The 15,253-nt window shown below is 45.3% G+C and overlaps 1 protein-coding gene across 4 annotated transcripts in view; it reads right to left on the reverse strand.

Moving 5' to 3' along the window:
• Positions 1–13,578, reverse strand: part of DCX (doublecortin) — an 88,896-nt gene extending 75,318 nt beyond the window's left edge. For 2 of the 4 annotated variants that reach the window (XM_050901606.1, XM_050901603.1), the window contains exons 1-2: positions 3,778–3,857; positions 29–230 (exon numbers count right to left, since the gene is read on the reverse strand). The gene's annotated coding sequence lies outside the window, so the exon portion shown is untranslated. Of the gene's footprint in view, positions 1–28; positions 231–3,777; positions 3,858–13,560 lie in introns of those variants that run through there. The other 2 variants (XM_050901604.1, XM_050901607.1) reach the window with 2 other exon arrangements.
• Positions 13,579–15,253: the final 1,675 nt, after the last annotated feature.

A 15,253-nucleotide genomic window follows, 5' to 3' on the forward strand; every position in this document is an offset into this window, starting at 1 on the left:
GCAAGTCACTCAGAAAAGCTCTACTCACCGGTTTTCAGCGCGCAGGGTGGAGATGCTGAGAGAAAGAAAACCGGGCTCACTCTGCCTTTGTTGTCTGAGCTCCAAGCAAGAAATTCCTGCCAGGGTGGATGAGACGCCTCCTAGGTCCTAGTGCCTTGTTCCATCCCTTCACAGTAACTTTGCCTCAGTGGTTTTTACTCCCATCATCAGTGGTCTGCTTGTAGTCTTCTCTGTATTTGAGAAAAAAAAGGGTGTGTTCATTCCAGCTCTGGATATGTTAATAGATGGGTAAACAAAAAGTTTAAAGGGGCAAGTTTTGGGGTGACGTCCTGAGGGATGCAAATTTCCCCTTGGCTCTAGCTTCACCAAGAATGCATCTGGCCCCACTGGAAAAAAAGAGCGTAATCGGACTGATGCACCAATATTACAGGATTACCAGTACAGGGAGGTCACGGCTACAATCCTACAGTGTGCTACAACGCCGGCACAAGACTCCTGTGCGTTAGGCAAGCAACTAAGAAAAAAGTTGACCAGTGGAACTGGGCACAGTCCTGCTCCTGTACCGCTTTTACACAGCATTCATGGTTTACACTGGCAAGCAGAAAGGGAGAATTCACTTGGTGGTTCTGCATGCGGTGCCCCTGAATAATTTTTCTCCGTTAACATTGGGCACAAGCCAAAGCCAGAGCTCTGAATCCCAGTTCATTCAAATCCCCAAGAGGTTCAGGATGGAGTCATTTGACACAAGCTTAACCCAACAGATTCAACCTGGCTCATGTCCCAAACTAAGAGAAGTTTATTTTCTGATTCCACTGCAGGAGGACTCAGCTGTTACAAAATTGTACTGGGCTCTTTCACTTTGACAGCAAAATCTTTCACCTGCTTTCTGGATGGAGATTTCTATCCTGCAGTTAGAAGAGCAGCACCACTAACCCCGCTCCTAACCCCACTGGTGCTGGTCCCATCTTTATTTTAGAAAAGAATGGGATTTGGAAATGGGACAGTCTTCCCATCTGTAGAAGGAAATCTTTCCTAACAAAGCTGTGTCTGTTTTGAATGAAAACATCAGATTTTGTCATTTTGGCACATCACAGCAGTATCACATTTACACAGAAAAAGTTAGTATTTATTCCAGCTTTGTCTGCCCTGTACATCATAGTCCAGGCACCACTGACACAAACCCACCGAGAGCTCATCTTTGTTTGCCAGCAACTTTTACACATGACATTGGTAAAAAGTTTCTTATTCCCTGAAACCATCCTTTTATTCAAAGGCTCCTGTGCATCCTCCACTAAAGCTGCTGGCTGCTCCCTTATGTGCTTGGTGGGATCACTACAGAGGAGACCACAGATCTGCTCTCCTTCCTCAGGAATTAGCACTTGAGAGGACCACAGGGAAGAGCAGGGTCTGTGCTCTCTGGGGCTTATTTCAGTAGGTCTCTGGATGCAGATGCAAGACATAGGTGGGACTTTAAGCCTTCTCCTTCCCATGAGATGCCATTCCAAGTGCGATAATACCTGGCCGTTCATCACCATGTGCTTACTCTGTCCAGGATCAACAATTCCTCCCTATACCACCATACTGCTGTAAATATAAATTTATTCATACTTTAAAAATGTGCCAAAGATACAAATCATTACGCATGTGTAAGTACAGTAACAGCAAGAATAGAGAAAAGGAAACCAAATTCAGGCTTCAGTGGTGCACAGAGCTTTGATAGAGAAGAGGCAGACTGTTTGGGATGATGTCTAAGGATCTGGATACTACCCCAGGGTAACCTGGCAGGATGATGTAAACCCATGCAGTCAGTGGAATTGTACAACAACTTATTCATCTCCCAAGTTTGACTTGTATGGAGAGTTCTGAGGACAGCAAAGGGTCTCAAACAGCATTAACAGATGGCTCTTGACTTCTTCCCACATCTGAGACCATACCCGCTGGTGAGAAAATGAAGCATGTCTATATGGATATGTCTACTCAGGACACTGCCAGAAGCTTTTTGGAGCATGGGCACTTCCTTTTAAAAGCAGAATTACTCCAGCAAGAGACCTGGTATTTGTTCCTGACTGAAGGATAAGGTTTCTATAGCCAATGATGGTAATGTTCATCGTGGGTAAAGCCTCAAGTTATTCCTAAAAGGTGCCCAAATCACCTTCAGTACAGTTGTCCTCCTTTAATCCTGCCACGAGACAAGAAGGATCTCAGCAGGCAGAGCATCATCGGAGGTGAAGCGCCCTGGAGCCAGACTGATTTCACATGTTCTCAGTGGAATCGCACCTATTTGCTTCTCTTCAAATGAGAACAGGATCACCTCATACTACGTACATTGGCTGGGCTATGCAATAAGGCATAGAAATAAACATCTCTTTCTTGATGAATGCAACGGCCTGCTCCTGACTTCATTTCTGTTGGTCAGGCACAAGAGCTTCTTCACTGGCCTTAAGGAGTTAATGCTAGCCAAAACCTATCTCCATCAGAAGATACTCACCCCCTGAGACACCATAATCTAAACCATTTTAGGCAGCATGAGCTATCGAGAATTGGAAAGAAAATTCTTCTTCCCATCAATAATTTCATCCAGCTAAAAAGGAAAGATAAATTTAGCTCTTCAGATTAAATTATCTGCTTTAAATCAAGTGAATCATCTTTCCTCCAGGAAGCTAACATTTAGACTTTTGCCTGTGTAACCAAATCTGTATAGAGACATGTTTGTTGACATTGCTGAGCAACTGTGACACTTTGGAAAGGGACAGACTGCAGGTAAAAGGGACTTTGTGACTCCTTTGTGCTAACTTCACATACACCTAGAAAATCCAGTTTCTAGCATCATTAGGAGTTGCAGTCTTAAGTACTCTCTGTGTCAATGCCTAGTTGCTTTGCTATACATCATCCTGACTTCTATAAAAAAAATTGCTTCTGAGAGCACAGCATGTTCTCTGATCAGGATGTAAGTTAGGGTGATAAGTAGCCGAGGTCTGGCTGCACCACAGATGAGAATTCTGGAAAAACTTAAATGAAGTGATCATTGCTTTTGAAGGAAGTCTTGGATCAACATTTTTCAAGTCAGCCTATTTAGATGCACATGTTTAATTACATTTCTTATTTTAACCTCTGTTCTTCTGGACTGCTTTGAAAATGTCATCCCTGATCACTGCTTTCAAAGCTTTGCTTGTGCAAACTTACACACCAAAACCCTCTGAAATGACAAATTACTATTTCAGGGCTCTGCCAAATGTGTCAAGGCACTCAAAACTGAAAGCCCATAACGCCAATGGCTCAGTCTTGACCCTATAGAGCAACAGGCTTTAAACCCGAATCTTCAAAAGAGCTGACAGTTCATCAAAGAATTATCCTATATCAGACTATAGAGTTAAGTCTCTCCTACATAATACTATGAGCTAATAAGCCACGGGGACTTGGCAGACTTTCACCACATAACATTTGTTTCCTTTGGAGATTTATTTTTACAGGGACCACACACATCTGAAAGTCTTTTAAATACCAATGCTAGTGAGCCAAAGTCAGCTCAGCTGCTGGGGAGAGAAGGGTGGAGGAATACCTCCATAGCATAGTTTCACCACTCCAAGCCTTGTAACCATCTGCAGAGGCTGTTCAGACCTTGAAGTCAGAGGGCTGGACCCTTCTACAGCCTGAATCACTGGAAACCCCAGGGAGCAGCAGGGGCAAAGTTTTCCATCTGGGGAAGGAGGAGAGGGTGGAAGCAGAAGCTGGGCTCCAAGGCCACCTCCAGCGGCTGGCCGACATGGGGCTCCTCACCTGTGCTCCACAGCACCAGTAGCTCTTGGGTGAGACCTGTCACTCCTCCAGACCCCACAGGCTGTGCTGAGTCAGTGCATTTGTGCTGCAGCCCCACACCCTTGGCAGATGCCCTCAATCTCAGCAGATGACTTTGGCTTCAGATAAGCTCCTGCTGAAATTCGGGAGAAAGAGGCCTTTACATCCTCTGAGGGATAAACATGAAACAGGCTGCAAGTGAAAATGCCATTTCCTCTGCTAATAAGCCCTTTGTAAGTATCTGGAAACAATGCAGCTCATAATGAGTTATTCGATGAACTCATTCAAGACATTCGCAACACATCCAGATACAAGAAAGCATTAAAACGCGCAACAGTCATCCAAAAGAAAAATACCTTTTGCACTAGATTTCTTCTGGCTCCATCCCCTCACTACTAGAAGCAAATCACCACAATCAGTAAATCCTTCCCAGCTGCAAACAAATTCCCTGATAGCAGAAAATGAAGCACACCCCCACCCCAGTACACACCCCATGATATCTTGGGTAAATCCTGCCAGACCCAGCGAGTTCCACAAGCCAAATTCTGGTGGCAGTTCAGTGGCAGCATTTTTCCTTAACAGCTATTTGCAAAGCTTGCAGAAAGCCATGGAAACATCTGCCACGTGCATTGCCTGTGCCCTGGGGGACACGCAGAACCTCACAGACGTCAGTATATTTTTGCTGACCAAATTATGTTTGATATACGGTCTGCAAGTCCCAGCCAACGTCATGACAAATGGAACCACAAGAAATCCAGATGTCTGCTTTCTCTGAGGTTGTCCATGGGCTGCATCATAGTAGTTAGGAGACTCATGACCAAGAGCTTAATAACTTCTTGATAATTTCATTTTATACAGTAATTCTAACTGAATACATGATTACCGGCCTCTCTCAAAATGCCTGCTGAATGTAACATTGGTCTGAAGGACTTTTGTAATGGAATATTAAATGATGGAGAGGAAAATCCCATCAAAGCCATCATGGGGGATCATGTCACATTCAAGTTGGAAATGCAAGATGTTTCCTTTCAAACATAGATCCTCACTGTCACTCTGAAGGCAGTGACAGTGAAGTCAGGTGACACTGGGGGAGCATTTGTAAAAGATACCCAAACAGCCCATCTTATAAACTGAGCAATCACAACAATTTCAGAAGTTGTTTTCCACAAGAGACTTCCACTCAGTACACTCAGTCAACGTCACCCCAGAACAAGCCCAATAGAGGCTGCAGGATTAGTCAAGTAAGTGTCCTAAGCAAATACCTTCTCATTATCAAGTAGTGAATGATGTGATCTACAAAACTAGCATTTTAAATAGAAGACAAAAAGATGCCTTCAGCGGCCTTAGGAGACACGAAGAGCTTTTGAGCTCTGATATTCAGCATGACACATGACAAAGACTACAGGTCACACAATGGCAAATTACACCAACCTGGAGTTCTCATAGCCTCTCTCAGTCTCATTTTGAACTTTAATATTACAAGCATTTGTCAGGTCCATGCACCCCAACACACTGCCCATAGGTAGTCTCAATTGGGGCCCACGCCGTTTTTGGCCCACACACCCCTTACTGGTAGAAGGCTCGCAGTCTGGCACAGCCTGTGTTTATGCCAACACATCTGGCCCCTGGCAGCAGAGCACGGGTGCTGGAACACTCCCAGGGTAGCTATAAGGCTCTAAGGAAACCTGTCTCTTGGCAGGAGATGAGTAATCAGTATTTAGAGTGTGGATTCTGGCTGAGCTCAGCTGTTGTGTAGAAGCTTTGAGCTGTCAACTGCATAGTAGGAATAATTGGCATTCAGCTTGCTCACCTCCTTCTACCAGCAGTAACAGCTGAGAGATAGAGGCAGCTCAAAGGTTTTTACGCTCTCCAGGAAAGAAGAGAACAGAGTGGGGAAAGAGTGCTTTTGTGCTGGTGTTTTATTGTTTGCAGGAGGTGGTTCCAATCTGTTTTAGCCTAAAAAGTCACAAAGAACGGTAATAAATGGTGATTTTTCATGGCTGCAGATACTGCTTAGCTATTTTGCTACTGTTCTTCAGGCACACATATAATTTATCTATAATAAACTATTGATAATCATTGCTTTGCATCTGCATTGAAATTTAAAGGTAGATACAGCAATGAAAAAACTCATTTAGCTACATTAAAAGAAAAACTTATGTGCTTAAGGTCTCATGCAAATTAGAATACACGAGCACACTGAAAGACCATTGTTTAAACATCAACGGACTGAGATTTCTTGTTTGCATAGCTGCAGTCTCTCACTCTAGAAAGACGCAGACTCATCACAGTCAGGCAGAATGGAAAAACAATAAAACGCGCTATAACATACAAGGTCATCTTCAGTTCCCTTTCTCCAGCAAGGAGAGCCCACACTGCAAACTCTATCCTAAACTAAACCAAAACTGATTCTTCTTCTCCCAGAATTACTACCAGGCTTTGAAAAGCTGGGTCTCGCATGCAGCAGCCAGCAATACCCTGTTTGTTTCTAGTACAAGGCACTCTTGAGCACTGCGAGCATGGGAAGGAAGCAGGTTTCAAACACGTGCTGACATGCAAAGCCCTGTCCCTAGCAGCTATTATGTGTCCAGGGATTTTAGGTACCTCCTGAGAACGTATGTAGAGCTATGTGTATGTTTTATCTTCAAAGCAAAGGCTACAGTATGGAAACACTGTAAGACACTCTGCCTTCTAAATAGCTCTATTTCAAGTACTGAAACTCTGATCTGAACTTCTGCAGCTCTTCCCCTGTTCCCCCCATGCACAGCAGAGTTGTGCTGACAAGTGAGAGATGGCTTCAGGCAGAAGTTCTCCTCCTTGTCTACAGGGTGACCATCAAGAGACAAGCACGGGGCATCCTCCTGCTCCATTAATGTCCCTGAACAGACTCACTGGAGAGAAGCATCTCATCCAGCAGGGAGACAATGACTATCAGTGCTTTGGCACAGACCTTTTTGGAAAATAAAAAAGTAGTACCCTTTTTTTCTTTTGAACATCTGCAGCTTGCTGAAAAATAGGTTTAACATTGCAGGGGAGTACTAGATGATGATTTGGGAGCTATTGGGCTAGAAGCTGACACCAGAAACTCCCCAGTGCTAATTCTGATGCTATTTTATCTTCAGATTATGCAGGTTCTGTTGATTAGGAAATCCTCCCAATGTAAGATTATTACACACTGCTCACAGAATATTTGTTCTTCCTCATTAGATGAAATTCCCAGCCTGGAAAACTTTGTGAACCACAGTATAATCAAACAGGAGAATAAGAACCACACCAGAACATCAGGACTAGTATCTCGAAGTTTGGATCAAGAACCACATCAGAAGAAACTCCTGGTCTTGTCTGAAGGTGCTGTGAACTACACTTCTGATTCAATGAGCTCTCATAAGGGCTACCCAATACCAGCTATGTAAACACTCAAATTGAGCAAGGATAGTAGGAGCTCAGGCACCAGATAAAGCAGACTTCCATTTTAGACTCAATTCTAAGCAGTTATTGGTCAACAGAGCTAGAGCCAAAAGGCAGCTACTTGCAAGCCACGAGGAAATATGGATGTTTCCTGTGACCTCAAACTCCAGAGAAACAAGCCCTAGAGCCACTTACTGTTAAGTGTGCAAATGGGACCTGCTCTCCTTTCACTGTGAATTTGAGGATGGTCTTTACATGGGATGCATGAGGACAAGTGGCTCAAGTCAGAAAATCAACTGATGAAATGCTGTGGTAGTGCAAAAAAAAAAATCAGGTTCAATCCTAGCTAGCTGCAAGAAAAGCATATCAGTAGCAGACTGGCTTTACTGATGGCCCTGTGGGCTATAACCACAGTCCTCTCCTCCATTAGCATCAGCTAAACTACGAAGGCAAGCATCCTCCTGCAGCAACAGCCTTCAGCCCCCAGTGCTGTGTGCACATCATTAAGTCCCAGCAGAATGCCACCATCCCACCTTTATACCATGGGATGATGGTATATTATTATATAATTGCTACAGCCACTACTTTTGTCTATCTCCTGCTTTATTCTAACCACCAGAGAAAGGCAGATCAGCTGACTGCAGCCCCACTACAGAAACAGGGTACAGCCATAAGTACTAACAGGCCATTGTTTTGTTCTTTGTACCCATGAAGTGCTTTGCTGCTCCGAGTTAATTTTTTATTCTGTTTCCAATTAGAAATCCAAACTGCTTGTTGGATTAGGTGACTTCCACTCACTAAGCAACCCAACAAATATTTTCAGTTTGATCCTTACAGTTATTAACCCTGAAAGCACATGGAGCACTCTACTGAAATACCTCTTATTCAAGATTAATTCAAGGCCCACACCACAACGTGAATAGCCTTTGCATGTCTCCTGGGCACGGTCATGACTTGTTTCATTGTGGTCACCCTGCAACGATCCAGCCCTCAGCACTGCCGACTGGCCCAAATCTCCAGTTTGTGGGCTAAGCCTGTAGACATAACCCTGAAAGACAATTATGAAAGGCAGTGCTTGTCTCACTTTTAGCCCACACAAGCCCAGTCAGCTCCAGGCTGGTCATGCCAGAGATCCTCTCATTCTCTTCTTCATGGCATTCTTCCCTCACTTCACTTTGGGATATCCATTTTAGACCTCCTTCCTTGCCTCTTCCATAGATGTGCAAAAGGGAGACCTGCGGAGAGCGGTCTAGCTGTGCTTCCTGCAGCGCTAATCACAACCCACATCGCACACACGCCACGCTCACGGATGTGGTAACACCAGCGCACATCGGCTCCTCGTGAGGCTGGCAGATGTGGCAGGAAATATTTGTGAGGCACAGATGATGCATAAGGTCAGTGCACAAAGGATTCCTTCCACTGTGCCTTGCAAAGCAGGCCAGACCTGCAGGTTGGCCAGCGATGACCCTGTGAGGACCTCCCTGCAGCCCTCCTTCATGCTGTGCGCCCCTTCCTTGTGCCATAGGTGTCTGTAAGACAACAACGATGCCACCCTGTGGTAAAACTGAGCATCAGGAGTGGAAACAGGGATCCCGGTTCATGGGCTGGTCAGTTTGGAGTGACTGCTGCTCACGACCGTGCTGTTGGGTCCCTAGGAGAGGAGGGACACATGGGGACAAGCAGTCATCGTGCTGTAGTAGCAGCACTGCTGTAGCTGCGGGCCATGAAATCCCAGGAAGGACTTGCAGGAACAACAGCTAGGCCATCTTTTGTACGAACTGCTATGGCAAGAAAGATATTAGTCACGTCTCCTTCCACCCCCTTGGCATGGCAGCAAGAAGCTAGGAAAGGAGAGATCTTGGCTTTTTGGCTTGGTGATATGCAAGGACACTGCAAGCCCTGAAGCGTACCCAGTGCCCCCCAACCCAGTGAGCGGTAGCATAGGTCTCACCCTTACCCAGCTACAGAACTGACAACTCTGTAATGGCTAGTCATCATCATAACATGCAGTGTCTGTTCAGCATCACATTACATCCTGCTAGAAGTGATTGCTTCTGATCAGAAATTCAGGTAAACCTGAACAAGACATTTAGTATTTAATGATAACTGATTTAATTCAAAGGAACTGATAACTGATAGTCTTGTGTTTCAACTTCCTCTTAGCAATCCAGCTCCCATAACTTGGTTATTCTTCCTACAAGTTTCAGCATAGATGTATTGGGTTTGCATGGCAAGATTTCAGTACTGGGGTGGCTTCTGTGAAAAGCTGGTAGAAGCTTCCCATGTCTGATAGAGCTAATGCCAGCCGGCTCCAAGAGAGACCTGCTGCTGGCCAAGGCTGAACCCATCAGCAGCAGTGGTAGCGCCTCTGGGATAACAGATTTAAGAAGGGGGAAAAAAACTGCTGCAGAACAGCAGCTGGGAAAGAGGAGTGAGAAGATGCGAGAGGAACAACTCTGCAGACACCAAGGTCAGTGAAGAAGGAGGGGGAGGAGGTGCTCCAGGCGCCGGAGCAGAGATTCCCCTGCAGCCTGTGGGGAAGACCATGGTGAGGCAGGCTGTCCCCCTGCAGCCCATGGAGGTCCATGGTGGAGCAGATCTCCACCTGCAGCCCGTGGAGGACCCCACGCCAGAGCAGGGGGATGCACCTGAAGGAGGCTGGGACCCCATGGAGAGAGGAGCCCAGGCTGGAGCAGGTTTGCTGGCAGGACTTGTGACCCCGCGGGGGACTCACGCTGGAGCAGTTCGTGGGGGACTGTCTCCCATGGGAGGGACCCCATGCTGGAGCAGGGGAAGAGTGTGAGGAGGAAGGAACAGCAGAGACAACATGTGATGAACTGACCGCAATCCCCATTCCCCATCCCCCTGCACTGCTCCGGGGGGTGGGGTAGAGAAATCAGGAGTGAAGTTGAGCCTGGGAAGAAGGGAGGGGTGGGAGGAAGGTGTTTTAAGATTTGGTTTTATTTCTCTTATCCTACTCTGATTTGATTGGCAAGAAACTAAATTAATTTTCCCCAAGTTGAGTCTGTTTTGCCCATGATGGTAGTTGCTGATCTCCCTGTTCTTATTTCGACCCACAAGCCTTTCATTATATTTTTCTTCCCCTGTCCAGCTGAGGAGGAGAGTGATAGAGCAGCTTGGTGGGCACCTGGCATCCAGCCAGGGTCGACCCACCACAATAGTCTAAGCACACACTTCCAAGAGCCTAACAACAAGGCAAACTCAGTCTCAGCAAGCTCACCTGAGCCCATGAGCTTTGAGCTTCTCTCAAATCATTTTGAATGCTTAGTCAGGCCTGGACCACTGCTTCTTGGCAATGATACAGGTAGATTTATACACACTGTTTAGTATGTACATTGGGATTTATCATCCCTAAAGTGGAAAAGGAACACAGACATACTCTGGTTTTTGCCTTACAGGATCATGAAAAGCAGAACGGCCCTTGCTGAAACTATACTAGCTTATTTGAGCTATTTCTATGGAAAACAAGCTTCAGAGATGGAATTTTAGCTTAGTCAATGTTGCATTGAAACATCAGCTGTAATGTGACTTATTTGATTCAAGTCAGACCAAATGAAGGCTTTGCAGAAGCTAATTACTGTTTTGTTTCATGTGGCCCATTGGGTGATGATAATAAGAAACCATTTCAAATTAGAACAGACACAAATTAGAACAGGCTCCCTACATGACAACACAGCTTTCTTCCCTTTAATGCAAGGTCTGCTAAGCCAATGCAGACAATTGGTTGAAGGACTTATAAAACACTTGAAGAAAATAAGTTATCGGGCACTTTCACTTCAGGCTTGCTTGACCCCCTTTTGTAGGTGTCCTCCTCTTTGCTACCCCCAGTAGGAAGCAGTTAGATGCAGTGCCAGCAGATGGCAACCCAGTAAGAGTTTCTGTTTCTAACAGCTGTTTGAGCCACGCAGGCCAGCAGCGTGGGCAGCCCAAAGCGTCTGCTCTCCTGCCTCGGCACAGCAGCGAGAGGATCAGAGAAGAAGTTCTGTGCCATTGCAATTAAATCTTTGAAGGAGCTCAGAGACTAAAGAGAATATCTGGGTGGTTTAGACTCTAGCCAACCACTCTGCAGTAGAGACACCTCCGTGGTATTCCCTTAACAGCCCATGTCAGTAGCCTTTAACTCATTCCATAAAATTCTTACTAGCTTCTCAGTACCAGCACGTGGGCATTTCACACCACATGCATGCGGTCACTGACTGCTGTGACTTAGCAGTGTCAGAGTCTCCCTTTTTACTTCCAAACCCTTGCTGAAGATAAGATGCAAGTGATTTCCTTTGAGCAGCACTGTCCAAAGCACAGCTTTGGATTCACACACATTGGCATTTCAGGCAGCATAAAGCCACATGCACACAGCCCATTTTCTGCAAGTCCCCATGCCTAGAATTTCCTTTTGGCTAGCTCTAGAAACTCCTACTTTATGCTGTGAATTGCTGTTCAGGCATATTTCCCTCTTCAACAGCTCGTGGTATTAGGTGGTTAGGGTTTACATGCAGAAAACATTTTCAATATTGCTTTAAGCATTCAGAGTCTTCCTGGATTTTCAAAGGCTGTTAGGTAGCAGGTCTGATGTTCCCTGCAGAGTTAATGTACTGCCTCCTTTGAAGGAGCAATGCTTGCCCACAGCCACAGGACGAGGGTGCCCAGGGGCACGCCAGAATCCCGAGGACTGAAGCTAGAGCACAAATTCAGACAAGCCACAACCCACGATCCCCATGCTTTTCATCCATGTTTCTGTCAATAGCTCAGCTCTGTACTGAGAAAGAACCCAGCTCAAGATGCCTGCTTGTTGACTATACCTTACCGGCCTGACCTACAGAGAGCACATGAGGAATACCTGGTCAAGAATAGAGTCCAGTCTATTCTTGAGCCTGTGCTTCTGCATTTACAAAGGGGACACTTTAGATCTGAAACAGTGAAGACAGCTCAGTCTTCCCAGCACTTGAACAAACCCTAAACCCAGGCACATCCTTCACCAACATGAGTTTTCTTGAGAAGGGATGAAAGAATTGAAAAATATCCCTACACAGGATAACTAGTGGGGCAAACACATATGGAAGGACTACTTGAAGTGACCATTTTGGAGTCATTAAAGGGGACTGAGCTGTCTAGTGAGGGAGGAGATTACAGCAACATCTAGCTAATTAGTAGGGTAGGAGATAAGAGGTCCCAGTCATTGAACTACTGATGAAGCTGGGGCTTTTAATTAGGATCTGGAGTTGCTGTGTTGGAGGGCTGCTCACCCAGGATAGAGATTAGCAGTAGTTTTACGTTAATTTATGTTGGCTGAAGAGCTAGCAATTTTAGGAGACACATTTAGATTTCAGAGAGGGACTTATTAATATTCATCTCAGCTCCTATAAATATATTTCTAATCCACTGCAGGATTTAGTAGGTTGTGGATGTCAGACATGTCACTGTGCACATTGGATTTGTTACAGAGCAGGGGTTGTGTTAGGTCATGTGGGTCTCAGAGCAGGAGTGAGCCGATGCTGTGACAAGGATGGATGCTAGCTCACTAGCTGTATGATGGGGAGGGTGGCATATCTGGGTTCCTGCTGCAGTGACAGGAACTGGACAAGTCTCAGGACAAGCACACATGATGTCTTACAAGCAGCTGCAACAAGCAGCAGTCCTTTTCTCAGTCTCTCGGACTTCCCATATTTCTGGCTTCTCGTACTAACTTCAGGTTACTGCTCCTTAACAAAGAAAGCAGATCTCAGCTTTTTCTTATGCTTCTTCAGGGGCTCTCACAGCAAAATGGTTTCTGAGCCTCTCATTTGCATAGTAACTCTTCTCTCAGTCTTGTGTTTCCCAAACACCTTTGTACATCCCTTTGCCACAAATGGATGTGGATAGCTCTAACCCAGACTATACTTGTTAGCACAAAGCAATTACTCATCACAGTTTCCACTTTGCTACTCCCTACCAAAACTCTGCTCTCCAGTTTAGCCACAATCCAGCTGAATATAGACACCCCAGAAGTGGCATAACTTTCTAGACCCTCCCCATACACATCCCCATACACTGACCTTTCCACATGCTTCCACTCACTTTCCTGTCGATAAGAACTAGTTCCAGGACAAGAAAACTTTTTCCCTGTGACTGGCACGAACCAGTTTCAGCCACAGCAGAAGCAGAGCGTTCACTGGTTTGGCTGCCCTACTGTAAAGTCTCTGGTGTTTGCAAAGTGTCCAGAGGGTACACAATGGGATCCATGAGCAAAATCATGACATACAACACCTAAAGCCCTGGATTGAAGGAAATAAGATTTCTAGAGCACTGAAACAAAGAACACAATATAAGTAATACCATTCCAAACAACCACCAGTAAGTTACAAGTTGGGAGAGGCTGCATCACACAGGCTGGCAAAAGAGCTTTTGGTTCCTTTATGTTCTGTGCACCAGCTAGAAAAAACAGCCATGGGGTGGATAAAACTAAGGGTGAGCAGTCCTGCAGTGACAGTCATCATCAGACTAACACCACCAAGGAGGAGAGGTGCTACTACCTTTGTTAGAAAACAGTCTGCTCCATGCCTCAGTCAGCAAGTCCTAGAGTAGATTCAGAGTGACATTAAAGAAAGATGTCTTAACTAGCAGGGAGCACACCCTTCAGAAATGAAGCAGGCCATAACTCATTCTAGTATAACTATTCCCTGAAGTAAATAGCATTGGATTTGCTTCTGGAATAACTAGCTCATTACCTCAGCCTGTGGCAGAAGCAGCAAGTGCCAGCCATCTGGAGTGCTAGATGGCCCCTTGCCAGCATAGCTCTGATGCTGTGGAAGAGGTGGCGAGCAGGGGTGAGTTAGAGCAATGAGCACATTTACAGCATAGACAGAAGGGAGAGCAAGGGAAGGAACATGTAAGAAAAAAACTAAGGAAGAGAGAACTACTCTTAAAGAGCCTGTAATTGATGTCTAACTAAGAGCAAGCAGATTGAAACAAGATTATTTCCAGTCTGTTTGCTGGCCTCAAGTTGCACCAGCGAGGTTTAGATTGGACATTAGGAAAAATCTCTTCACTGAAAGGGTTGTGAAGCACTGGAACAGGCTGCCCAGGGAAGTGGTTGAGTCACCAGCCCTGGAGGTATTTAAAAGACACATAGATGCAGTGCTTAGGGACATGGTTTAGCAGTTGACTTGGCAGTGCTAGGTTAACAGTTGGACTCAATGACCTTAAGGTCTTTTCCAACCTAAATGACTATGATTCTATGAAGGTAGGGGAAAAGGTGAGCTAACCAGAGAACAAGATTAGAAAAAAAGATAGAGAGCCATTCAGGAAAGCACTTAACCCACTGCACTGAGTCAGGAAATCCCCAAACAGTGAAAATACCATGACCTGAATACCAAAGCCACAGGAGGAACATCACAACACAGTTCTCTGCCATACTTGCAGACACAAAGCTTGTCTCCCTTGCTAAGGGAGCCCAGGGTCTGTAACAGCACACAAACTCCTTATAGACTCTGCTTGGTGTCTTTGGCACAAGCCATCACACAGGCTTTCCTTGCCTTATTCTAATACTACAGCACAAAAAGCACTCAGGTGAAGCCAAGTCTTTTGCACAGCCCAAAACATTCTTTCCTTTTCAGATTAAAACCCAGTACTATGACTGGTTTGTCAGCATAAAACCAGTTGCTGTCCAACCACACACAGACACTTTCTAGGAACACAGGTAAAAAAAAAAAAACCAACCCAAACCACAAAACCCAAACCACCACCACTTCCCTCAAAAAAAAACACCCCAACCCAAAAGAAACACCTTTATCACATACAGAAAGAGGCCTCAAAGTACCAAATCCCGGTGACTTTAACAGAGCAGAAAACAACACCAGAACTTACCAAACAGCCTGCCTTCTAGTAAGGGTTTACCTACACTTTAAATAGAGGCTTGCTGGCAAGGATTGGTTCAAAGCAAAGGCCAGGTGTGGCCATTCAGAGTACTTAAAGGCAATGGGGTAGGATGATTTCCTTGGTCTTTCCCTAGTGCTTACTAATACTAGTAAGATAAGGCTATGGTAAAGAAATTGTA

The sequence above is a fragment of the Gymnogyps californianus genome, chromosome 9, assembly GCF_018139145.2.
Source record: "Gymnogyps californianus isolate 813 chromosome 9, ASM1813914v2, whole genome shotgun sequence".
Lineage (NCBI taxonomy): Eukaryota > Metazoa > Chordata > Aves > Accipitriformes > Cathartidae > Gymnogyps > Gymnogyps californianus.